The sequence below is a fragment of the Hyla sarda genome, chromosome 1, assembly GCF_029499605.1.
Source record: "Hyla sarda isolate aHylSar1 chromosome 1, aHylSar1.hap1, whole genome shotgun sequence".
NCBI classification, from domain to species: Eukaryota; Metazoa; Chordata; class Amphibia; order Anura; family Hylidae; genus Hyla; species Hyla sarda.
This window is the reverse complement of record NC_079189.1, coordinates 582,117,300-582,142,915: the sequence shown is the minus strand read 5'-3', so window position 1 is coordinate 582,142,915 and position 25,616 is coordinate 582,117,300. Positions and strand designations below refer to the sequence as shown.

Sequence of the window (25,616 nt, the reverse complement as noted above, 5' to 3'; positions counted from 1 at the left end):
GGAAGAAGGGAGGGTTAGTTATGACATCACAATTAGCATGTTACATTTTGATTGGTTGTTAAACTTTTGTGTCCGTATATATAAGCATATCTAGTGTCCATTAATTTCTTGGCAGAAGTTCTCTGTTCGTCAGATATTTTGTCTTTCTACTGCTGCATGGCGTCATGACAAGGTCTCAATCCGAAGTCACAAGCAGATAGCATTCTGATGTATATGGGTTAAAGGGGAGGGAACATATATATTTTTCCAGCAGCAATGTCATTTTAGTATTAGTATATTGATCAGTCATTAGAAACATAAGGGTCATCCCTATTACTGCTACTACTACTACAACAACTACCACTACTTCTACCACTACTACTACTACTACTACTACTACTACTCCTAGCCCTACACAGCCACACATCTCCTGCCTTGTCCATCATATTCCATACTGTACTTCTACTACTACTCCTACTACTCCTACTACTACTACTACTACTACTACTACTACTCCTACAACTACTAGCTCTACAATGCAACACATCTCCTGCCTTCTCCATAATGTTTCATACTGTAGGGCTGCTGTTTTATGCACACGATAAATATAAAGGAACCTGAAACCTCTAAGCACCAGACATGACTTTTGAGGGCACCCCCATATCAGACCTAGTTTTTTCATCTGGCATTAAATCTAATGATTGATTCTTACTTATTGAACCTAGAACACATTTCAGAAAATTCACTAGTTCCTTGTGGAAATCAGGTTGGGTTACCAGGTTGCTCTTCTATCATGTATCTATGACCTCAAATTTCCCGTAATGTTCAGACCTCCTGTGGTACTTCTGAGCCGAACATAGATCATCATAAAGTTGCAGCTGTATATAGCAGAATACATTGAGAAATCCACCTGTCTATTTATAGTGGAGCAGGAGCTTCAATGAGCGTCCCCAGTGTAACCACTTGTAAGAAAAAAATCCAGGTTGGCGCCTTGTGATTTAGTCTGCGTTGTAATTGAATCAGATATTATTACGGTGTAGTACTACAAAAACATTTCATTCCTGCAAATTTTCAATAATAAAAAGCACAAAGAATATAAAGTGATTTCAATACTTAATTACCCTGATGTACAACAATGCGGGGAACGTCTCCATATAGATCTGCGGGGACTGACACAAGCACAGCTGTGTTTCAGTAATTCCAAGCAAATATCTCTTCAGTAAGTAAGTCACATTCTCCTGAGTCTTCTCCTCAATCTGCGCCTCAAACTCAAGAAAATAGATAATTCTGAGAAGAACAGTCTGACGGCTCATACGAGAATTGGAACCATGTACGCCTGGAAAGGTTTAGAAGGAGAAGGAAAACTTAATTATTGTATATGGAGACAATTACTAGTGTTGCTCGCGAATATTCGCAATTCGAATATTATTCGTGAATATCGCATATTCGCGAATTCGCGAATTTCGCGAATATAGCGCTATATATTCGTAATTACGAATATTCGTAATTTTTTTTTTTTTTTCCCAGTACACATCACAGTGATCACCCCTCTCTGCTTCCAGCTTGTGTGGTGTAAAGAAGGCTCTAATACTGTGTGAGACTGGCGTGCGAATTTTCGCATATGCGAACATTTACATATGCTAATTTTCACATATGCGTATTTTTGTCTATGTTAATTTTTCGCATATGCTAATTTTCGCATACGCGAATTTTTCGCAGTTGCGAAAATAAAGCGAGCATATTACGCATATGCGAATATGCGTTAAATATGTGGTTAAATACATTGTTGTGCAAATCAGTATGATGAAACCATGACCAGGCTTTATTTCCTTGGATTCCTCAAATTGGAGGATATATGTTATCTTTAGGTGCTCATGAAAATAGAAGATTAGGAAAACAATGGGTTACATTGAAGATGTGTAGTCATAGATGATAACTTTTTATTTAAAAATCTGCTAGATAACATATGTTATCTAACATGTTTCTGGTAAATATACTGAATAAAGGGAATAAGACAGGGAGATTACACCCATGAGGAGCTCAGAATAGGATGCTCCACCTATGAAGAAAAGAGGGCAGGGAGGTCCCATCCTTGAGGAGAGCAGAGTAGGAAACGCCATCCATGAAGAGAACAAGGCAAAGAGGTTCCATCAATGAAGTGGTCAGGTTAGGGAGGCTCCACCCATGAAGTAAAGTAGGGAAGCTCCACCCATGAAGAGCTCAGAATAGGAAAGCTCCACCTATGAAGAAAAGAGGGTAGGGAGGTCCCATCCTTGAGGAGAGCAGAGTAGGAAACGCCATCCATGAAGAGAACAATAGCAAGAGGAGACTTCTGGAAATGGTGGGATTCAACGGCACTGACCAGGAGCAGACCTGGGTCTGCTCCTGGTCAGCGCCTTTGAATCCCACCATTTAAAGAAGTCTCATCTTGCTTTGTCTTTCTTGGATGGGAAGGCTGCAGACTGGACCTACTTCTCACTCACTCTGACCACTGTTGTGTGGGAGTTTACACAACCGCACTTGGTAAGGGCATTTTCCATTACACTTGTGGACCCTAAACCTGCGGTATTACACTATGGAGCGCTCTTTCTTTTCTTTCTAGCTCATGAAGAGAACAAGGCAAAGAGGTTCCATCAATGAAGTGGTCAGGTTAGGGTGGCTCCACCCATGAAGTAAAGTAGGGAGGTTCCATCCATGAAACTAGAAAAAAGAGGTAGCTCAGAGTTTTCGCAAACACTGACAGCAATCAGAGGTCTTTAAAATTATAAAAACTGGGGTCTATGTGTTTTTTGCCATGCAGGACAGAATAGTTTTATGACTCTTGTGTCAATTTCCCTCCCCCTTCTTTATTACCCATGTTGTTCCATAAGGGAGGGAAGTCCTGCACCAGTCCTTGCTACCTTATATGATAAGATAGTATCTATGACCTTGATAGAATGGCTTAAAGTTTTATATTTGGAAACATATTTTACAATCCCAGTTTTAGCTTTACTTCCTCGCAGAATTTTAAAATCTGTTCAAAATAAATTGTCTTCTTCATTTTCCTTTTTTTTCCCCATGGCATAACTTCAGCATGATATACGCCTCAGAAAGCTGACAGTACGAGAACGCCATGACATATCTGATAGTTAAACATCTCAATCCAAACTGGCGATGCCTCCCACTGAACTAATTAAACCCCTTTAAGTGTTTAGCTTTGGAAATTGCGAATGCTTTCGCGTGAAGGCGGAACGTTCATCTCTCTTATAAATCTGACAGTGGTTGTAGAATCGCGGGATAACGTCTTAAGTTGGCGCTTCATAAATAAGACTTAAATGGTGTGAAACAAGTAATGTGCATGTCCCCTTCAAATGGAAAGAAATAATTGTCGCCTTTTGATGCGCTTATTTCATAATAGGGAAATTATCACAGTCCTTAGTCAATGTGTGTACTGTACCTGCTGCCATGTTTTATTCTTCTATTAACTTCAAGTCAAATGACATTTCACAGTCAGAGAGATAGAGAAAGAAGAAAGGGAAGGAAGAGAAGATGCATATAGATATTAAATAGATAGATATATGATAGATAGATAGATAGATAGATAGATAGATATGAGATAGATAGACAGATAGATATGAGATAGATAGATAGATATAGCATAGATAGATAAATAGATAGATATGTTGTGAGGGTGTGATGAGGGCAGATGTTATTACCGTAGGGGCAGATGGCATTAACCCCTTGTATTTGTGACACCAGGGCAAGGTTAACCTCTGCACCACCCAAGGTATGGCCGCTGGATCCTGGGCTAGGCGCGGGCAAATATTGACTCTGATGCCAAGTTACGGAACAATGACAGACAGATTAAATAGTCTTTACAGCTCAGTTAGGCCCAATGAGATGACCAGGGACTTAGGAGACTTGCGGCTCTCTGGGACTTGTAGTGGACTTGGATAGAATGCTGAAGACCCACGCTGAATTTAGACAGATTTGACTGACTTGACTAGGACTGACTAGACTTCACCCCTTGTGTAGCTTACCAGGCTATGACGTCCACCTGTGGGGCACTTGGCGATGGAAGTGTGGCTGCATAACTAGGCCTTGGGACACCAGACACACTCATATCTTGACTGTTCTCAGCATGAACTCAAGAAGACTGGAACTCAAGCGAGCAAGCTAACTCCTTTCTAGGTTTATAAGCAAGCAATTTGGAGGGGTCCTATAGGTCGCCACACAAGTCACGTAGTCACTGAAACCTTCCCTGTTTACATGACTTGGTAACAACATTTAAAGGCATATAAACATTATAAAGACGTACTCATACATAACATAACGCACTTATTAACCATTTGAGACATATACAATAAGGGTGGACTCAGGGGACACTGAGATAGAGTCCATCACACAGGACAGAAAGGGTGCAAGAGTGCAACTCCATTACTGGGCCACCGTTGATACCGTGATACCGTTGAAACGTTGCACTGAACATGGGCTAATAAAGCTCTAAGAATTTCACAGAAATACTGCCTGGGTGTGCTGCTGCCTTTGTTCGTATTGTATATATGGACGTGGTCTGTGACTGGGACCCCGCATTTTTTGCCTGCACCCCTAAACCTTGAAGTAACGATTGGAGGTTGTGCTGCCTGCCCTTGGTTATAGATAGATAGATAGATATGAGATAGATAGATATGAGATAGATATATAGATAGATATGAGATACGTAGATAGATATGAGATAGATAGATAGATAGATAGATATGAGATAGATACTATATAGATATGAGATAGATAGATATGAAATAGATAGATAGATATGTGATAGATATGAGATACATATGAGATAGATAGATAGATAGATAGATAGATATGAGATAGATAGATATGAGATAGATAGATAGATAGATAGATATGAGATAGACAGATAGACCAATAGATAGATATTATAATAATAATAATAATAATTTTATTAATATAGCGCCTACAGATTCCGCAGCGCTTACAATTATGGGGTACAAACAAAGACAAGTATTATTGATTATTGACGTTTTTTTTCACCATACCTTTGTGTGCTGCTATTTTCTGGATTTCTAGATAGATAGATAGATAGATATACAGCAAAGTAAAGCGTCTCGCAGCACTCCAAAGTAGTAGGATGCAACGTTTCGACCGTCACCACGGTAATTTTCAAGCATGCTGACAGGCGAAACGTTGTATCCTACCATGAGAAAATAAACCTTGTTTGTATAAGATAGATAGATATTATATATTTCCACGGGAATAATAGAGGAACAACACAACACAGAGTTCTAAGAGAAAATATGAGTCCTGTGCATAGACCTGACCGGTCCTCTGTAAAGATCTAAGGTGCATTGTTACCTTTTATACACATTCAGTAATGGGACTGTCCTAGGCTCCCGGCTGCCCATTTCCACAGACCCCCATATACCTATTAGACTCTCACTATTTTGGTACATAGAGAAGTAATTTAGTCCATTTACCATCAGCCGGCTATTTACGCAGAATAATGATCTCACTTTCTCGCGCCGCCTGATTTTAGAAGCAATTTAGGCTGCACTGCTTATTCGACCTTTTCTATTAGAAATCCGTAGCAGTGACTGAGGTTATATTTAATAGGATGGTCAAGTTGTTTACAACACAAACTTGCTGACCTTTCAAAGCAACTCGGGGAATATAAAAAAAGATTTATCAGTAAAAAGTGCAGCATCAAGTTTGGCAAAAAAATTTCTTCAAAGAGCTGGTGTCGAACTTTGTGCTTTTTTGAGACTTTAATTAAAGGGCCACTCATGCCCATAACTCCACCGCTACCATAAGAAAGTGCACTCGGCCCTCGTAGAGCACAACCTGCACATCTCATTAGGCGGTACTTTTTCTTTTCTTTAACTTACGGCGGTAAAAAAAAATGGAAGATAATGACCTCTCGCTGACTCCATACTTGAGCTCATGTTTATGGAAGGCCCTTAGCTTTGCAGCCTTGGTCTTTACATTCACTGGCCGGTTCTCTCGCGAATAGTTTTATCTCCACTCTGACCTACAAACACTGACATTTTAAGGTTGGAATCTATACACTGAACAAAGTTGATATTTCTTTGTATTTGTGTGCAAAAGAAATATCCAGTTATTTAAAGGTTTTCTAGATGTGTCCCATGGAGGCATTCATTTTTGCTCTATCTTACATGAAACAGGTGGTTTCAGAAAAGGGAGTAGGGCTGAGGCCACTTTGCTGCTCTCTCAATAGTGGGGCTCATCTCAGAACACACATTTGGTAGTGTTATGGTGCTTATGTGACATCTTAGGCTTCTATCACACTGCCGTTAGCACATGGCAGTGTGATGGCCGTCGGGATAGCCCGCGGGAATAGAGGGAGAAAAATTACTGCTTGCACCGTTTTTTTTCTCACGCTATTTCCATCAAGAAACAATGGCCCCTGACAACCCTCATATTAGTAAATGGGAGCCATCAAGTCACACAAAAAAATAAAAGGGAGACTTGACGGAGAGCAACTGCAGTGTGAAAGGGGCCTTAGAGCTTATATGATGTGTCTCCCTAAAGAGCCCCCTTTGTCAATGAGCAGCACTGAGATTCCAATCTATTCAACCTTGAACAGCACCAAAGGGCGACCTAGAGAACCCTCAAAATCTCCAACATCTCTGCCCAACACGATCATGTAGTTTACAGATCACATTTGCTTCAAACTGTGGTTATTATTGATCAGAGCCCCTAATTCAGATCTACTATTGTTCTTTTTGTTTAATGGCCATGCCCATGAGCAGCACTTTGGATCTTAAATGGTTTGTTTTTCTCCATAAAGGGCATTTAGAAGTTATCTTCAGGATTCTTAAGTATATGATTATTAGGGGCCCCCATTGGAATCCCCAAAGAGTCCCTTATTCTTTCTCATCATAAACCATGGTCAGAAGAAGTCCCCCACTCATTCAAAATGTGTTGGACAGGCAGTCATTGCCGAGCTCAGTTCCATTTCAATTCATCAGCATGGTTCTTTGGTCAGAAGGAACATTGGGATTTGGGATCCCCCCTTCAATTCACTGACAGGTACACCAGGTATACCAGGTATGCCTTGAGACCCCAGGGATCATACATTTATCACTTATCCTGTGATTAGATGAAGATACCTTCAAAATATCCTTTAATGAAAAACAAACTCTTTAAAGAATGAACTCTTTTATTGGGTCAACAAGACTTTGGGGCTAATCTTTCTCATCTCCGTAACCCTTTAGGGTTACAGAGATGATAAAGATTAGCCCCAAAGTCTTGTTGACCCAATAGACCCAGTGGACACCCAGAAATAATTGTCATCATAACTTATACAGATAGGCCCTCCTATTTCAGATCTACTAGGGCTCCCTATGTTTAATGGTCATGCCCATGAGCAGCATTCTAGAGCTTAAAGGGGTGCTTCTTTTAAATCAACTGGTATCAGAAAGGTAAATAGATTTGTAAATTACTTCTATTAAAAATCTTAACCCTTCCAGTTCTTATCAGCTGTTGTATACTACAGAGGAAGTTCTTTTCTTTTTGCATTTCCTTTCTGTCTGACCACAGTGCTCTCGGCTGACACCTCTGTCCATGTCAGGAGCTGTCCAGAGCAGGATAGGTTTGCTATAGGGATTTGCTCCTACTCTGGACAGTTCCTAAAATGGACAGAGGTGTCAGCAGGGAGCACTGTGGTCAGACATAAAGGAAATTCAAAAATTAAAGAACTTCCTCTGTAGCATACAGCAGCTGATAGGCACTGGAAGGATTAAGATTTTTAAATAGAAGTAATTTACAAATCTGTTTAACTTTCTGGCACCAGTTCATTTAATCCCTTAATGACGCAGGACGTATATTTACGTCCTGCGCCGGCTCCCGCGATATGAAGCGGGATCGCGCCGCGATCCCGCATCATATCGCGTGGGTCCCGGCGCTAATCAACGGCCGGGACCCGCGGCTAATACCACACATCGCCGATCGCGGCGATGTGCGGTATTAACCCTTTAGAAGCGGCGGTCAAAGCTGACCGCCGCTTCTAAAGTGAAACTGAAAGTATCCCGGCTGCTCAGTCGGGCTGTTCGGGACCGCCGCGGTGAAATCGCGGCGTCCCGAACAGCTGATCGGACACCGGGAGGGCTCTTACCTGCCTCCTCGGTGTCCGATCGACGAATGACTGCTCCGTGCCTGAGATCCAGGCAGGAGCAGTCAAGCGCCGATAATGCTGATCACAGGCGTGTTAATACACGCCAGTGATCAGCATAGGAGATCAGTGTGTGCAGTGTTATAGGTCCCTATGGGACCTATAACACTGCAAAAAAAAAGTAAAAAAAAAGTGTTAATAAAGGTCATTTAACCCCTTCCCTAATAAAAGTTTGAATCACCCCCCTTTTCCCATAAAAAAAATAAAACAGTGTAAAAAAAAATAAAAATAAACATATGTGGTATTGCCGCGTGCGTAAATGTCCGAACTATAAAAATATATCATAAATTAAGCCGTACGGTCAATGGCGTACGCGCAAAAAAATTCCAAAGTCCAAAAAAGCGTATTTTGGTAACTTTTTATAACATTAAAAAATGAATAAAAAGTGATCAAAAAGTCAGATCAAAACAAAAATCATACCAATAAAAACTTCAGATCACGGCGCAAAAAATGAGTCCTCATACCGCCCCGTACAAGGAAAAATAAAAAAGTTATAGGGGTCAGAAGATGACATTTTTAAACGTATAAATTTTCCTGCATGTAGTTATGATTTTTTCCAGAAGTGCGACAAAATCAAACCTATATAAGTAGGGTATCATTTTAACCGTATGGACCTACAGAATAATTATAAGGTGTAATTTTTACCAAAATATGCACTGCGTAGAAACGGAAGCCCCCAAAAGTTACAAAATGGCGTTTTTTTTTTATTTTGTCGCACAATGATTTTTTTTTCCGTTTCGCCGTGCATTTTTGGGTAAAATGACTAATGTCACTGCAAAGTAGAATTGGCGACGCAAAAAATAAGCCATAATATGGATTTTTAGGTGGAAAATTGAAAGGGTTATGATTTTTAAAAGGTTAGGAGGAAAAAACGAAAGTGCAAAAACGGAAAAACCCTGAGTCCTTAAGGGGTTAAAAAAAAAAAAAATTCCACTCTTTAAAGGTTTCTTTTTCTTCCATAAAGGACATCTTTAGGGCAAGTGTATGGTCACTAGGGGCCTCTTATTGGGACCCCCAAAGAGTTCCTCTATCTTCCCGATCATATTAACATTGTCAGGAGGAATATCTCCTCATACAGCATCTTCAAACTCCCCAACATAGTTCTCTGGTGACCCCTAAGTCTTCTTGACCCTTCCAAGAGAAAGATAGGCACCAGGAAGAAGACCACACAGAAGGATGGGGAAGCCATACTGGTGGTATTGGTGTTGTGGTGAGGGGTAAGTCTAGGCGGCAGTTATACCTGGGACCTGAAGTCTTTGTGCCCTGAGGGTCCCTCTTTCCCATATGAGGCTACCAGTAGTGTAATAGAAATGTCATTCTTGGGGTTCCTTTTACATATTTTAAATTGGGGAAAAGGAGCTTCCTTTGTTCTCTCCTGATAATATGTTTCGGTCTCCAGCCTTTCGCATGGACCCTGAATTTTTCTTGGCCTTGTAGTGTCTACCAAGACTATATAAAGACAACATAACACTATTGTAGTAGTAGAAACAACTTATGAAAATTTCATTTACAATTTTTTTTTTTTTACAATTCTGAATGTATCTATTTTTTGCAACAACAGCAACTTTATTGAACTTTTATGGCTTAGACACGACTTCAGTCTGATACTGCCATTAAGCAAATAGGGGAAAAAAATACATTTTTGCTTTGATGCCCATAAACCATAAAACCCTCTAACAGCTCAATCATCTTGGGGATTAACATTATCATATCTTTTCATATACACAAGAGGAAATAAATCTTGGACCTGACAGTATACACACATTTTGCATCTGTTTAGCAAATCTGATTATTGCTGACAATGACAAGTTTCTCTAAATGTCGATGAATATTCTAGAGAAAAAAAAAAGAGACATAATCTGGAACCTCGGATGCCGATATTCAAATAACATAACTCATAGAAGTCCTGGACTGTGATCTCCATAACTTACATTTTTACGCTGTTTTTTTTTTTTTTTTTCTACAACAGAAACTCATTTAAAAGCTTTAAAAATAAAACATGAGACTTATTTTTTTCCCATGACAGATAGGTACACATGACTAGAACTTATTATACTGTCTTTCCTTGTCATTGACACTAGGCTGTGCTTTTGGGTCGCACATCTCATTGACTTCTGGGTTCGTGCCTTTAGCCACTGTTCCATTGTGCCTGTTTCCTGTACTCCAGTGTGCCAGACATTGCAAATGGAGATTATTTTAAGAGTAACACCCCAGGGATTCCCTTTGGGAAAGTCCACAACGCAACCCCTTGCATTGGTTAAGGGGAAAGAAGACACAACCCCTTTGACTTTGCTCCCTTGCGTAGCCAACGTCATCTCCATTAGTTACCTAGTGCCTCTATGTATCCACTTGACCACTTATACACATTAGTGTGTCGATGGTAGACACCACGTGTGTCCCAGGACCATCTGGTCCCACAGCAGCCGATGTCGCTGGTCAGTGCTAAGAAATGTATCCTCTATCCGCAGGATGAGAGATGAATGCATGATCACGGGGGTCCCAAGGATTGGACCCCCTACGATCAGACATTTATCCGCTATCTTATCAATGGACATCTTCTTTAAGTGGCCATTTTGAACTGGCCACCACTTTAAATCAGTGAGCAGCGAGAGCTGCTGGGACTGACAAGTGACGCCCGTGCAGATGGACGTTGCTCCTCAAAATGTCAAGCCTGAACCTGGGCCTGCCGGTGCCAGATTGGAGCCAGGTGAGAATTCAATAGCAAAGTAGCACAGGATGGGAAAGTGGAAACATGTGGGATCAAGGGGGAGAATGAAATGACAAAGGGGGGGGGGGCAAGAGGGGGAATGAAGGGGCACCGAGGGGGAATGAATTGGCACAGCTAAGGGTCAGGGGGAGAATGAAATAATAAGGGGGGGGGACAAGAGGGGGAATGAAGGGGCACCGAGGGGGAATGAATTGGCACAGCTAAGGGTCAGGGGGAGGAATGAAGTGACACAGTGGGTGATCAAGGGTGGGTAATGAAATGACACAGGGGGTGATGAAGGACATGATAAAATTGCACAGGGGGTGACCAAGGGGGTTGGGGTATGAAATGGGCCAGAGGTGATGAAGTAACACAGGGGGAGATAGAGGGGGGTGATCAAATGGCACAGGGGGTAGTAGCTACATTTGTAATACTGATACATGATACCGGTATCATGTCATGCATCACACGACACGTGACATTATATGTGCAATTGGCGGTAGAGCATGGGGTGTGCCACCAAACTATGTCTAGAATTCTATGCCATAATGCCACATTTAATTGTATATGTTAAACATCTCAATAACACATGTACAGCCCACTAGGGAATCCTTAAAGGGGTACTCCGCCCCCAGACATCTTCTCCCTTATCCAAAGGATAGGGTATAAGATGTCTGATCACAGGGGGTCTATGGAACGCCAGTTGGGGGCTTCCGTATTTGTGAAGTCACCACAGCCGCCACCCCCCTCTACCCATGTCTATGGGAGGAAGGGTGACAATTGTGGACCAGAAGGTCGCTCATCATTCGGCATAGAACGGAGTTTGCTCCATGCATCGGATGACTGGGGTGCAACTCCGGAGATCGCACGGTGTCCCAGTGGCCGGACCCCCCCGATCAGACATCTTATCCCTTATCCTTTGGATAGGGGATAAGATTTCTACGGGCGGAGTCCCCCTTTAAAGGGGTACTTCACTGGAAAACATTTTTTTTTAAATCAACTGTTAAAAAGATTTGTAAATTACTTCTGTTTAAAAATCTTAATCCTTCTATTTAAAAATCTTAATCCTTCCAGTACTTATCAGTTACTGTATACTACAGAGGAAGTTCTTTCCTTTTTGAATTTCCTTTCTGTCTGACCACAGTGCTCTCTGCTGACACATCTGTCCATTTTAGGAACTGTCCAGAGCAGGAACAAATCCCCATAGCAAATCTATCCTGCTCTGGACAGTTCCTAAAATGGACAGAAGTGTCAGCAGAGAGCACTGTGGTCAGACAGAAAGGAAATTCAAAAAGAAAAGAACTTCATGTGGAGCAAACAGCAGCTGATAAGTAGTGGAAGGATTGCAATTTTTTTTAAATAGAAGTCATTTACAAATCTGTTTAACTTTCTGGCACCAGTTGATTTAAAAAAAAAAAAAAAGTTTTCCAGGGGAGTACCCCTTTAAGGCATTTATGCTTTCCTAGAGCTCCCAACGACTTGTTTTGTTCCTTTAGCGAGAATTACGTAAATACGTACCTATGTTTATAACTATGTATCTGAGTCTGTAGACCATTTTCTGGGGTGTGATGGTGAATGCCTGACCCCCCAGTCTAAGGATAAATTCAAAATAATAGTATAAGGAATAGTAAAGCACACCCCCCCCCCACCCCCCCCACCCCCCCAAAGAGACATAGGACTGTCTGACCACCGGAATCGATAATAAACTTCCCGGTGAAATACACAGACTGCGCTAGATGGAGATCAAATTATGAATTTTGATCAATTTTGCCCCCGCAGGAAATGATGAAGCATATCTTACTTGTCTTTCTGCAGAACACTCTGACCTTCAGACTGCGGAGTTACTGTCTCTGCTGACATCCGCCAGCACTGGAGGTCAGACACATGGATCAATTTTAATTGTGGTATATGATCTATGAGAGTCACATGGATGACAATGTATAGCCAGACTCATCTTCCTCTCCAGCCGCTACACCGACGCCTCCACCCTGTGCCAGTCACTACACTGGTTACCAATTCAGTCCAGAATACAGTACAAAATCCTCAGTCTCACACACAAAGCTCTCCACAATGCTGCACCTCCCTACATCTCCTCTCTAATCTCCGTCTACCATCCTACACGTTCTCTCCGATCTGCTAATGACCTCACACTAACATCTTCTATAATCCGAACTTCTCACTCCCGTCTCCAAGACTTCACTCGTGCTGCCCCGGTTCTCTGGAATGCTATCCCTCAATCCCTCAGACTCAACAACAACATCCATAGTTTCAAATGTGGCCAAAAAACACACATCTCTTCAGACAGGCCTACAACAGTCTCTAATTGGCCTCAACATATCCCCAATATATCCCCAATATATCCCCAACATATCCCCAACATATCCCCAACATATCCCCAACATATCCCCAATATATCCCCAATATATCCCCAACATATCCCCAACATATCCCCAATATATCCCCAACATATCCCCAACATATCCTCAACATATCCCCAACATATCCCCAACATATCCCCAACATATCCCCAACATATCCTTAACATATCCTTAACATATCCTCAATATATCCCCAACATATCCTCAACTTATCCCCAACATATCCTCAACTTATCAACAACATATCCTCAATATATCCCCAACATATCCCCAACATATCCCCAACATATCCCCAACATATCCCCAACATATCCCCAACATATCCTCAATATATCCCCAACATATCCCCAACATATCCTCAACATATCCCCAACATATCCTCAATATATCCCCAACATATCCTCAATATATCCCCAACATATCCCCAACATATCCCCAACATATCCCCAACATATCCCCAACAAATCCCCAACATATCCCCAACATATCCCCAACATATCCCCAACATATCCCCAACATATCCCCAATATATCCCCAACATATCCCCAACATATCCTCAACATATCCCCAACATATCCCCAACATATCCCCAACATATCCCCAACATATCCTTAACATATCCTCAATATATCCCCAACATATCCTCAACTTATCCCCAACATATCCTCAACTTATCCCCAACATATCCTCAATATATCCCCAACATATCCCCAACATATCCCCAACATATCCCCAACATATCCCCAACATATTCTCAATATATCCCCAACATATCCCCAACATATCCTCAACATATCCCCAACATATCCTCAATATATCCCCAACATATCCCCAACATATCCTCAATATATCCCCAACATATCCTCAATATATCCCCACACCTCTTGTTTAAATAGTTATTGAGTAATATTATGTCTAATACTTGTCTTTGTTTGTACCCCATAACTGTAAGCGCTGCGGAATCTGTAGGCGCTATATACATAAATAAATAAATAAATATAGCAGACAGTACGCGTGGCTCAGACATGACACTGCAGCTCCAGACCGCAGACGTGATAGCGCAATTTTTTTTTACATGGAATATCTGAATTACAAATAAAGGACCTGACCTGCTCTTCCGACTGGTCCATGCCGGTGTTTCCCAACCAGGGTGCCTCCAGCCACTGCAAAACTACAACTCCCACCATGCCCGGACAGCCTTCGGCTGTTCGGGCATGGTGGGAGTTGTAGTTTTGCAACAGCTGGAGGCACACTGGTTGGGAAACACTGTTCCATGCTCTAAAAGAAAGAAAGAAAGCATTATAGGGGAGATTTATCAAAACCTGTGCAGAGGAAAAGTTAACCAGTTACCCATAGCAACCAATCAGATCGCTACTTTCATTTTCTAAAGGCATTATTTAAAAGGAAAGAAGCGATCTGATTGGTTGCTATGGGCAACTGGTAAACTTTTCTCTCCATGAGTGTTAATGAATCTCCTTATGTCTCTTAACAGGCCAGGAGGAAAAAAACGAAAATGCTAAAATAAAAAATGGGCTGTGTCCTTAAGGGGTTAAATGATACCCATCAAACAGAAGAAGGAATGGGGATAAACATTTATATATTAGCCCTGTGGAACATCCTTTAAGGCAGTGTTTTTTTAACCAGTGTACCTCCAGCTATTTCAAAACTACAACTCCCAGCATGCCGAGGCAGCCTTTGGCTGTCCGGGCATGCTGGGAGTTGTAGTTTTGCAACAGCTGGAGCCACACTGGTTGGGAAACATTGTTCCATGCTCTAAAATCTTTATTTTTAATTACATTAAATCCACCTTTGAAACAACTTTGCAAACAGTCTCCATTTAAAGGGGTACTCTGGTGGAAAACATATATATATTTTTTTTAAGTCAGCTGGTGCCAGAAAGTTAAGCAGATTTGTAAATGACTTCTATTAAAAAAATTTAATCTTTCCAGTACCTTTTAGCGGCTATATGCTACAGCAGAAATTCTTTCCTTTTTGAATGTCTTTTTTGTCTTGTCCACAGTGCTCTCTGCTGACACCTCTGTCCATGTCAGGAACTGTCCAGAGCAGCATAGGTTTGCTTTGGGGATTTTCTCCTGCTCTGGACAGTTCCTGATATGGGCATCAGGTGTCAGCAGAGAGCACTGTGGACAAGACAAAAAAGAAATTTAAAAAGAAAATAATTTCCTCTGTAGCATACAGCTGCTAAAAAGTAATGGAAGGGTAAAGATTTTTTTAATAGAAGTCATTTACAAATCTGTTTAACTTTCTGGCACCAGGTGATTAAAAAAAATAATGTTTTCCACCGGAGTACCCCTTTAAAACTTCCTTCTGCTTTGTGTAAACAGTCCCTGTGCAGATCTATGCGTTTCCATGGTATCAGACAACGAAAAATCTTTTGTAGTCTGATCCTTCAAGCATTACTTTTTTTCTTTTTTTTATATGCATTTGGTAGATAATAAGAAGTTCAGGGCAGGAGGAAGAAAGCAGGACTGCCAGATCAGAATTCACAGGGTTTGTTTGTTTGTTTGTCTGTTACCATGGAGACCCATAGAGAAAATAAATGGATAAAAAAAAATAATAATAATAATATGTATATATATATATATATATATATATATATATATATATATATATATATTATATATATATATCATAGTGTGTATATATGATATGATATATATATATATATATATATATATATATATATATATATATATATATATCAGAGTGGTAACCTTCTAAGGGTATGTTCACACATACGCAGATTTGATGCGCAGGATTTTCTGCTGCAGATTTCAATGTAAACTAAATGACTGAGCACAGATTCTAATCGGCACTTACAAATCCTGCGCATCAAATCTGCGCAGGAGCCTGTATGTGTGAACGCACCCTAAATGAGGCAAAGAGGTGGAACTTTTGGTCAAGTTTGGGACACTTCAGTATGTACACATAGCTTATTCTGGGGACCGGAACTGTCATCTATACACAGCACTTCAATAAACATCTCTTGCATATAGGAACTGAGCTATTAGGGGAATATTGGTTATAAAGTGAGTCAAGTGTTTTCAGTTACAACCAGCAGAATAGTGAGTACAGCTCCGGAGCATAATACAGGATATAACTCAGGATCAGTACAGGATAAGTAATGTAATGTATGTACACATGACCCCACCAGCAGAATAGTGAGTACAGCTCTGGAATATAATACAGGATACAACTCAGGATCAGTACAGGATAAGTAATGTAATGTATGTACACAGTGACCCCACCAGCAGAATAGTGAGTACAGCTCTGGAGTATAATACAGGATATAACTCAGGATCAGTACAGGATAAGTAATGTAATGTATGTACACAGAGACATCACCAGTAGAATAGTGAGTACAGCTCCGGAGCATAATACAGGATATAACTCAGGATCAGTACAGGATAAGTAATGTAATGTATGTATACAGAGACATCACCAGCAGAATAGTGAGTACAGCTCTGGAGTATAATACAGGATATAACTCAGGATCAGTACAGGATAAGTAATGTAATGTATATACACAGTGACCCCACCAGCAGAATAGTGAGTACAGCTCTGGAGTATAATACAGGATATAACTCAGGATCAGTACAGGATAAGTAATGTAATATATGTACACAGTGACCTCACCAGCAGAATAGTGAGTACAGCTCTGGAGTATAATACAGGATATAACTCACATTCAGTACAGAATAAGTAATATAATATAAGTCAACAGTATCTTTTTGAATTATGTCTTAATTAAATGTAGGAGGAGGATTAGGTGGCCATGGTACAATCAGAGGTTCATGGTGGTAGGTAACGATTTTAATCAGATAAATGTAGAGCCTTATACTGTATGATATATGACATATAAGGAGGCAGATACGGTATATTATAAATCATGTGGCACAATATATATCATAAACCATCTCCCTTTCCCCTTCACAAATCTTTTGATCTTTGTCCCTTCCATAAATATAGATAATGCATAGAACCCAGATCTGACTCTTCTCCGCCAGCTGCAGGGTACAGGTGCTCGGCTCGTAAACTAATGAGAGCGACGAGAACTTTCTGAAGTATATCTCCTAAAATTACACGATTTATGGAGGATCCGTGCGCTGCAATTTAATCTTGATTTCCTCATTTCAGAACAAATTGATTCTTTATATTTACTTCTTAGCTGGAGCTTGTAACTTCTACTTAGGGAAAAGAAGATCAAGTCAAGAAAATGTTAACTCAGTGGGGACAAGATGATTATACCTTGTTTTGTATACAGTAAGTAACTCAGCTCTGCTACATCAGATACATCCGACTCTTCTGGGCCTTTTTATCGCAGTTTTATAAAGATGCACACGATAATTCCTGCCTGAATTCCGCTTGCAGTTGCCTTATTTGATTTGAAAAAGGCTGCAGGCGAAGGGGGCGCTCTCTGGGGAACACGCTCCCAAATGCCTTAGAATGACAAAGCAGCATCCCATTGTGTCGGGCCCCTTATACCAAGAAGGAATTGATGAATCTGACACCAGCTCTTCTGCCTTCAAAGGGACAATGTTAATGTGAAGAGGTGACAAAATGGGCCTGTGAAGACTGACAATTGTCCTGCACAGTCAATTGTTAACCTCTTCATGGCCAGGGGATTTCTATTCCTTAAAGGGGTACTCTGGTGAAAACCTTTTTCTTTTAAATCAACTGGTGCCAGAAAGTTAAACATATTTGTAAATTACTTCTATTAAAAAATCTTAATCCTTCCAGTACTTATTAGCTGCTGAATGCTACAGAGGACATTCCTTTCTTTTTGGAACACTGATGACATCACGAGCACAGTGCTCTCTGCTGACATCTCTGTCCATTTTAGCAACCGTGCATAGCAGATGAATGCTAAGGGCAGCATGGTGGCTTAGTGGTAAGCACTGCTGCCTTGCAGTGCTGGGGACTTGGGTTCAAATCCCACTAAGGACAACAATGAATAAAGACTTATTATTATTATAATAATGTCAGCAGAGAGCACTGTGCTCGTGATTTCATCAGAAAACATTCCAAAAAGAAAATAATTTCCTCTGTAGTATTCAGCAGCGAATAAGTACAGGAAGGATTAAGATTTTTTAATAGAAGTAATTTACAAATCTGTTTAACTTTCTGGAGCCAGTGGATTTAAAAGAAAAAAGGTTTTCACCGGAGTACCCCTTTAAATGTGTCTAATGTAGCAGGGCTGAGCTCATTTAAAACTAATATCATTAAGTATTGCTTTACTGAGAGAGTAGTGGATGCATGGAATAGCCTTCCTGTAGAAGTGGTAGCTGCAAATACAGTGAAAGAGTTTAAGCATGCATGGGATAGGCATCAGGCTATCTTTCATTTAAGATAGGGATAGGTATAAGGCTATAATTCATATAAGATAGGGATAGGCATAAGGCTATCCTTCATATAAGATAGGGATAGGCATAAGGCTATCCTTCATATAAGATAGGGATAGGCATAAGGCTATCCTACATATAAGATAGGGATAGGCATAAGGCAATACTTCATATAAGATAGGGATAGGCATAAGGCTATCCTTCATATAAGATAGGGATAGGCATAAGGCTATCCTTCATATAAGATAGGGATAGGCATAAGGCTATCCTTCATATAAGATAGGGATAGGCATAAGGCTATCCTTCATATAAGATAGGGATAGGCATAAGGCTATCCTTCATATAAGATAGGGATAGGCATAAGGCTATCCTTCATATAAGATAAGTAAGCATAAGGCTATCCTTCATATAAGATAGAGATAGGCATAAGGCTATCCTTCATATAAGATAAGGATAGACATAAGGTTATCCTTCATATAAGATAGGGATAGGAATAAGATTATCCTTCATATAAGATAGGGATAGGCATTAGACTATCTTTCATATAAGATAGGGATAGGCATAAGGCTATCCTTCATATAACATAGGTTAGGCATATGGCCATCTTTCATATAAGCTAGGGATAGACATAAGGCCATCCTTCATATAAGATAAGAGAAAGGCATAAGGCTATCTTTCATATAAGATAGGGTCAGGGACTATTCATAGTATTCAGGATATCAGGCAGACTAGATGGGCCAAATGGTTCTTATCTGCTGGCATATTCTAGGTTTCTATGTTTAAAGAGAGGCGCCAGGTTTTTCTTTTTACTCATAAAATATATCATGCATATTTACCATCCCTGGTCCTATAGTGACATCTGTTTTATTCCAGCACAGCTGAATATACGTTCATAGGGATTCTACCAGCAGAATATTGATCATTACAGGATAAGTAATGTAATTGTTAGGTTACGTGCTCCGGCCGCACACACTGGCAGTGAGTGCATGGTCCCGTTACCTGCTGCTGCCGTCGGGGCTGGGACTCGCATCGCGGGACGCGCCCGCATGCGAGCCCTAGTCCGTCACTCACCTGGTGCTTCTCCTGCCCCAGCCTCTGCCTCACTGCTCCGGCACACGTGTCCCCGTCCCCTAGGGCGCGCGCGCGCCGGAGCTTTAAGATTTAAAGGGCCAGTGCGCTCATTAGTGTGATTCACCTGTGGCTCATTTATATATTCCTCCACCCTCCTCACTCCCTTGCCGGATCTTTGTTGCCTTGAGCCTGAGTGGAAGCATTCCTGTTTTCTGCCTTGCTGTGTATCTGATCCTTCTCTTTGTGACTCGACCTTGCTTCTCTGCCGCCTGCCTATTGACCTACTGCTACATCCTGACTACACAACCGGGCCACCTGCCCTGACCTTCTGCTGTCCAAAATACGAGCTGCCATATCCCTCCTGTGCCTCATATCTCCTCAGACGCATGTGTGGTCGAGCCGTGCCAGGGGTAGCGACCTGGATGCTGCCTGCCGCAGCAAATCCATCCCGCTTTGCGGCGGGTTCTGGTGAAAACCAGCGGCATTTTAGGGGTTCCTGTCTTCTGAAATGTGAGTGTTACAGTAATGTATGTACACAGTGACTCCACCAGCAGAATAGTTAGTACAGCTCTAGGGTATAATACAGGATATAACTCAGGATCAGTACAGGATAAGTAATATAATGTATGTACACAGGGACCCCACCAGCTGAATAGTGAGTACAGCTCTGGAGTATAATACAGGCTATAACTAAGGATCAGGACAGGATAAGTAATATAATGTATGAACACAGTGACCTCACCAGCAGAATAGTGAGTACAGCTCTGGAATATAATACAAGATATAACTCAGGATCAGTACAGGATAAGTAATGTAATGTATGTACACAGTGACCTCACCAGCAGAATAGTGAGTACAGCTCTGGAGTATAATATAGGATATAACACAGGATCAGTATAGGAAAAGTAATGTAATGTATGTACACAGTGACCTCACCAGCAGAATAGTGAGTGCAGCTCTGGAGTATAATTCAGGATATTACTCAGAATCAGTACAGAATAAGTAATGTAATGTATGTACACAGTGACCTCACCAGCAGAATAGTGAGTACAGCTCTGGAGTATAATATAGGATATAACTCAGGATCAGTACAGAATAAGTAATGTAATGTATGTACACAGTGACCTCACCAGCAGAATAGTGAGTACAGCTCTGGAGTATAATATAGGATATAACTCAGGATCAGTACAGGATAAGTGTCACGATGCCGGCTGGCAGGAGGTGGATCCTCTGTGCCAGAGAGGGATTGGCGTGGACCGTGCTAGTGGATCGGTTCTAAGTCACTACTGGTTTTCACCAGAGCCCGCCGCAAAGCGGGATGGTCTTGCTGCGGCGGTAGTGACCAGGTCGTATCCACTAGCAACGGCTCAACCTCTCTGACTGCTGAAGATAGGCGCGGTACAAGGGAGTAGACAGAAGCAAGGTCGGACGTAGCAGAAGGTCGGGGGCAGGCGGCAAGGTTCGTAGTCAGGGTGGATAGCAGAAGTTCTGGTACACAGCCTTTGGACACACAAAACGCTTTCACTGGCACAAGGCAACAAGATCCGGCAAGGGAGTGCAAGGGAGGAGATCAGATATAGCCAGGGAGCAGGTGGAAGCCAATTAAGCTAATTGGGCCAGGCACCAATCATTGGTGCACTGGCCCTTTAAGTCTCAGGGAGCTGGCGCGCGCGCGCCCTAGAGAGCGGAGCCGCGCGCGCCAACACATGACAGCAGGGGACGGGAACGGGTAAGTGACCTGGGATGCGATTCGCGAGCGGGCGCGTCCCGCTGTGCGAATCGCATTCCCGACGGCCATGACAGTGCAGCGCTCCCGGTCAGCGGGACCGACCGGGGCGCTGCGGAGAGAGAGACGCCGTACGCGCTCCGGGGAGGAGCGGGGACCCGGAGCGCTAGGCGTAACAGTACCCCCCCCCCTTAGGTCTCCCCTTCTCTTTGTCCGGTAACTGCCTCCCCTGGGATGAGGACACCGGGAAAGGATGGAGGGATTCCTCAACGGCAGGCAGTACAGCAGGAGTGGGAATGGGGAGGGAGGGCAGAGGGCGAGGCCTGGCACGGGGCAGTGTGACACCAGGACGAGGGCCATGAGGAGGCACCGAGGCTTGCCTGACTGGACTGGGAGGGGGGGAGAGGCACTTCTTAAGGCAGGCAGAGTCCATAACGACCTTAGGGAGACCGGATACAGGAGGAACCACAGGATCACGGCAGGGAGTACTGGGAACCGGTTTAAGGCAGTCCTTGAAGCAAGAGGTACCCCAGCTCTTGATCTCCCCTGTGGACCAATCCAGGGTTGGGGAATGGTGTTGAAGCCAGGGTAGTCCAAGGAGAATTTCGGAAGTGCAATTGGAGAGGACCAAAAACTCAATTTTTTCGTGATGAGTTCCGATGCACATTAGGAGGGGCTCCGTGCGGTAACGCACGGTGCAATCCAACCTGGCTCCGTTGACCGCGGAAATGTGGAGTGGCTTGACAAGACGGGTCACCGGGATGCGGAATTTATTCACCAAGGACTCCCGAATAAAATTCCCAGAGGCACCAGAGTCCAGGCAGGCCACGGCTGAGAGGGAAGAGCTGGCTGAAGGAGAAATCCGTACAGGCACCGTGAGACGTGGAGAAGCCGACTTAGCATCAAGAGACGCCACACCCACGAGAGCTGGGTGCGAGCGTGCGTTTCCCAGACGTGGAGGACGGATAGGGCAATCCACCAAAAAATGTTCGGTACTGGCACAGTACAGACAAAGATTCTCTTCCTTACGGCGATTCCTCTCTTCCAGGGTCAGGCGAGACCGATCCACTTGCATGGCCTCCTCGGCGGGAGGCCTAGGCGCAGATTGCAATGGAGACTGTGGGAGAGGTGTCCAGAGATCTAAGTCTTTTTCCTGGCGGAGCTCTTGATGCCTCTCAGAAAAACGCATGTCAATGCGAGTGGCTAGATGAATGAGTTCATGCAGGTTAGCAGGAGTTTCTCGTGCGGCCAGAACATCTTTAATGTTGCTGGATAGGCCTTTTTTAAAGGTCGCGCAGAGAGCCTCATTATTCCAGGATAGTTCAGAAGCAAGAGTACGGAATTGTATGGCGTACTCGCCAACGGAAGAATTACCCTGGACCAGGTTCAGCAGGGCAGTCTCAGCAGAAGAGGCTCGGGCAGGTTCCTCAAAGACACTTCGAATTTCCGAGAAGAAGGAGTGTACAGAGGCAGTGACGGGGTCATTGCGGTCCCAGAGCGGTGTGGCCCATGACAGGGCTTTTTCAGACAGAAGACTGACCACGAAAGCCACCTTAGACCTTTCAGTAGGAAACTGGTCCGACATCATCTCCAAGTGCAGGGAACATTGCGAAAGAAAGCCACGGCAAAACTTAGAGTTCCCATCAAATTTGTCCGGCAGGGACAAGCGGAGGCTGGGAGTTGCCACTCGCTGCGGAAGAGGTGCAGGAGATGGCGGAGGAGAAGGTTGTTGCTGCTGTAGCTGAGACTGAAATTGCTGTAGCTGAGACTGAAGCTGCTGTAGCTGCGACTGAAGTTGCTGAGTCATGGTGGTCAAGTACGACAGCTGGTGCTCTTGTTGGGCGATCTGTCGAGCTTGCTGGGCGACCAGCGTAGTGAGGTCAGAGGCAACTGGCAGGGGAACCTCAGCGGGATCCATGGCCGGATCTACTGTCACGATGCCGGCTGGCAGGAGGTGGATCCTCTGTGCCAGAGAGGGATTGGCGTGGACCGTGCTAGTGGATCGGTTCTAAGTCACTACTGGTTTTCACCAGAGCCCGCCGCAAAGCGGGATGGTCTTGCTGCGGCGGTAGTGACCAGGTCGTATCCACTAGCAACGGCTCAACCTCTCTGACTGCTGAAGATAGGCGCGGTACAAGGGAGTAGACAGAAGCAAGGTCGGACGTAGCAGAAGGTCGGGGGCAGGCGGCAAGGTTCGTAGTCAGGGTGGATAGCAGAAGTTCTGGTACACAGCCTTTGGACACACAAAACTCTTTCACTGGCACAAGGCAACAAGATCCGGCAAGGGAGTGCAAGGGAGGAGATCAGATATAGCCAGGGAGCAGGTGGAAGCCAATTAAGCTAATTGGGCCAGGCACCAATCATTGGTGCACTGGCCCTTTAAGTCTCAGGGAGCTGGCGCGCGCGCGCCCTAGAGAGCGGAGCCGCGCGCGCCAGCACATGACAGCAGGGGACGGGAATGGGTAAGTGACCTGGGATGCGATTCGCGAGCGGGCGCGTCCCGCTGTGCGAATCGCATCCCCGACGGCCATGACAGTGCAGCGCTCCCGGTCAGCGGGACCGACCGGGGCGCTGCGGAGAGAGAGACGCCGTACGCGCTCCGGGGAGGAGCGGGGACCCGGAGCGCTAGGCGTAACAATAAGTAATGTAATGTATGTACACAGTGACCTCACCAGCAGAATAGTGAGTACAGCTCTGGAGTATAATACAGGATATAACTCAGGATCAGTAGAGGATAAGTAATGTAATGTGTATACACAGTGACCTCACCAGCAGAATAGTGAGTACAGCACTGGAGTATAATGCAGGATATAACACAGGATCAGTACAGGAAAAGTAATGTAATATATGTACACAGTGACCTCACCAGCAGAATAGTGAGTGCAGCTCTGGAGAATAATAATGGATATAATTCAGGATCAGTACAGGATAAGTAATGTAATGTATGTACACAGTGACCCCACCAGCAGAATAGTCAGTACACCTCTGGAGAATAATAATGGATATAACTCAGGATCAGTACAGGATAAGTAATGTACTGTATGTACACAGTAACCCCACCAGCAGAATAGTCAGTACAGCTCTGGAGTATAATACAGGATATAACTCAGGATCAGTACAGGATAAGTAATGTATGTACACAGTGACCTCACCAGCAGAATAGTGAGTACAGCTCTGGAGAATAATAATGGATATAATTCAGGATCAGTACAGAATAAGTAATGTAATGTATGTACACAGTGACCTCACCAGCAGAATAGTGAGTACAGCTCTGGAGAATAATAATGGATATAATTCAGGATCAGTACAGAATAAGTAATGTAATGTATGTACACAGTGACCTCACCAGCAGAATAGTTAGTACACCTCTGGAGAATAATAATGGATATAACTCATGATCAGTACAGGATAAGTAATGTACTGTATGTACACAGAGACCTCACCAGCAGAATAGTTAGTACACCTCTGGAGAATAATAATGGATATAACTCAGAAGCTCAGGAGACATGACAGTAATAGGATGTGATTGGTAAGGACTCAGGGTGATAACACAAAGAAAATGTCCTGGTCACTGGAGGCTGTACAGTGGAGGAAATGGCTGGGATTTTTTTTGTCTGCTGAACTCTCATTTCCAACATCCCCCCTATCTATACAGACAAGGAACAAAGATATACAACATTCCACATGTATCTTTGGCAGTAAAAATAATGGAACACATGAGACAATTTAGCTTTGAATGGAGTTTCCCTTTAAGTCTACAGCTCTATAAGTACAAATATGACTGTTGTGAACAATAAGGCTTGAGAAGAGGATCAGCAGAGGAATGGCACTGCTTATAGGTTATCATTCTTCTCATAAGAAACGAGAAACCAGCATGATCTGCCAGATATTTCCAACCGGTCACAAAGCAAGGCCGGCGCCATAAATGACACATAGGGACGACTGACGGATAAGCCTTAACTCTAGGGAAGAAATCAAATAGAGAAATCCAGGTCTCAATTGAACAGACAGCCTAATCCGTAAGCCTATGATTTCCTGTTATCTCTCAGGCTTTTAGGGCAGCAGAAAAATGGCTCCAAATCTATTTAGACATTTAAAATGCCACAGAGGAAGAATGTGAAATGTTAACACAAGCAGCAGAAGAAAGAGCCGGAAATAATGTATTTTTACCCGAGGCTACGTAATGGCTGGGAAATATTTC

The 25,616-nt window shown here is 43.0% G+C and overlaps 1 protein-coding gene across 8 annotated transcripts in view; it reads left to right on the top strand.

Moving 5' to 3' along the window:
* Positions 1 to 25,616, top strand: part of DCC (DCC netrin 1 receptor) — a 533,618-nt gene that overhangs the window by 39,039 nt on the left and 468,963 nt on the right. The window lies entirely within an intron of this gene.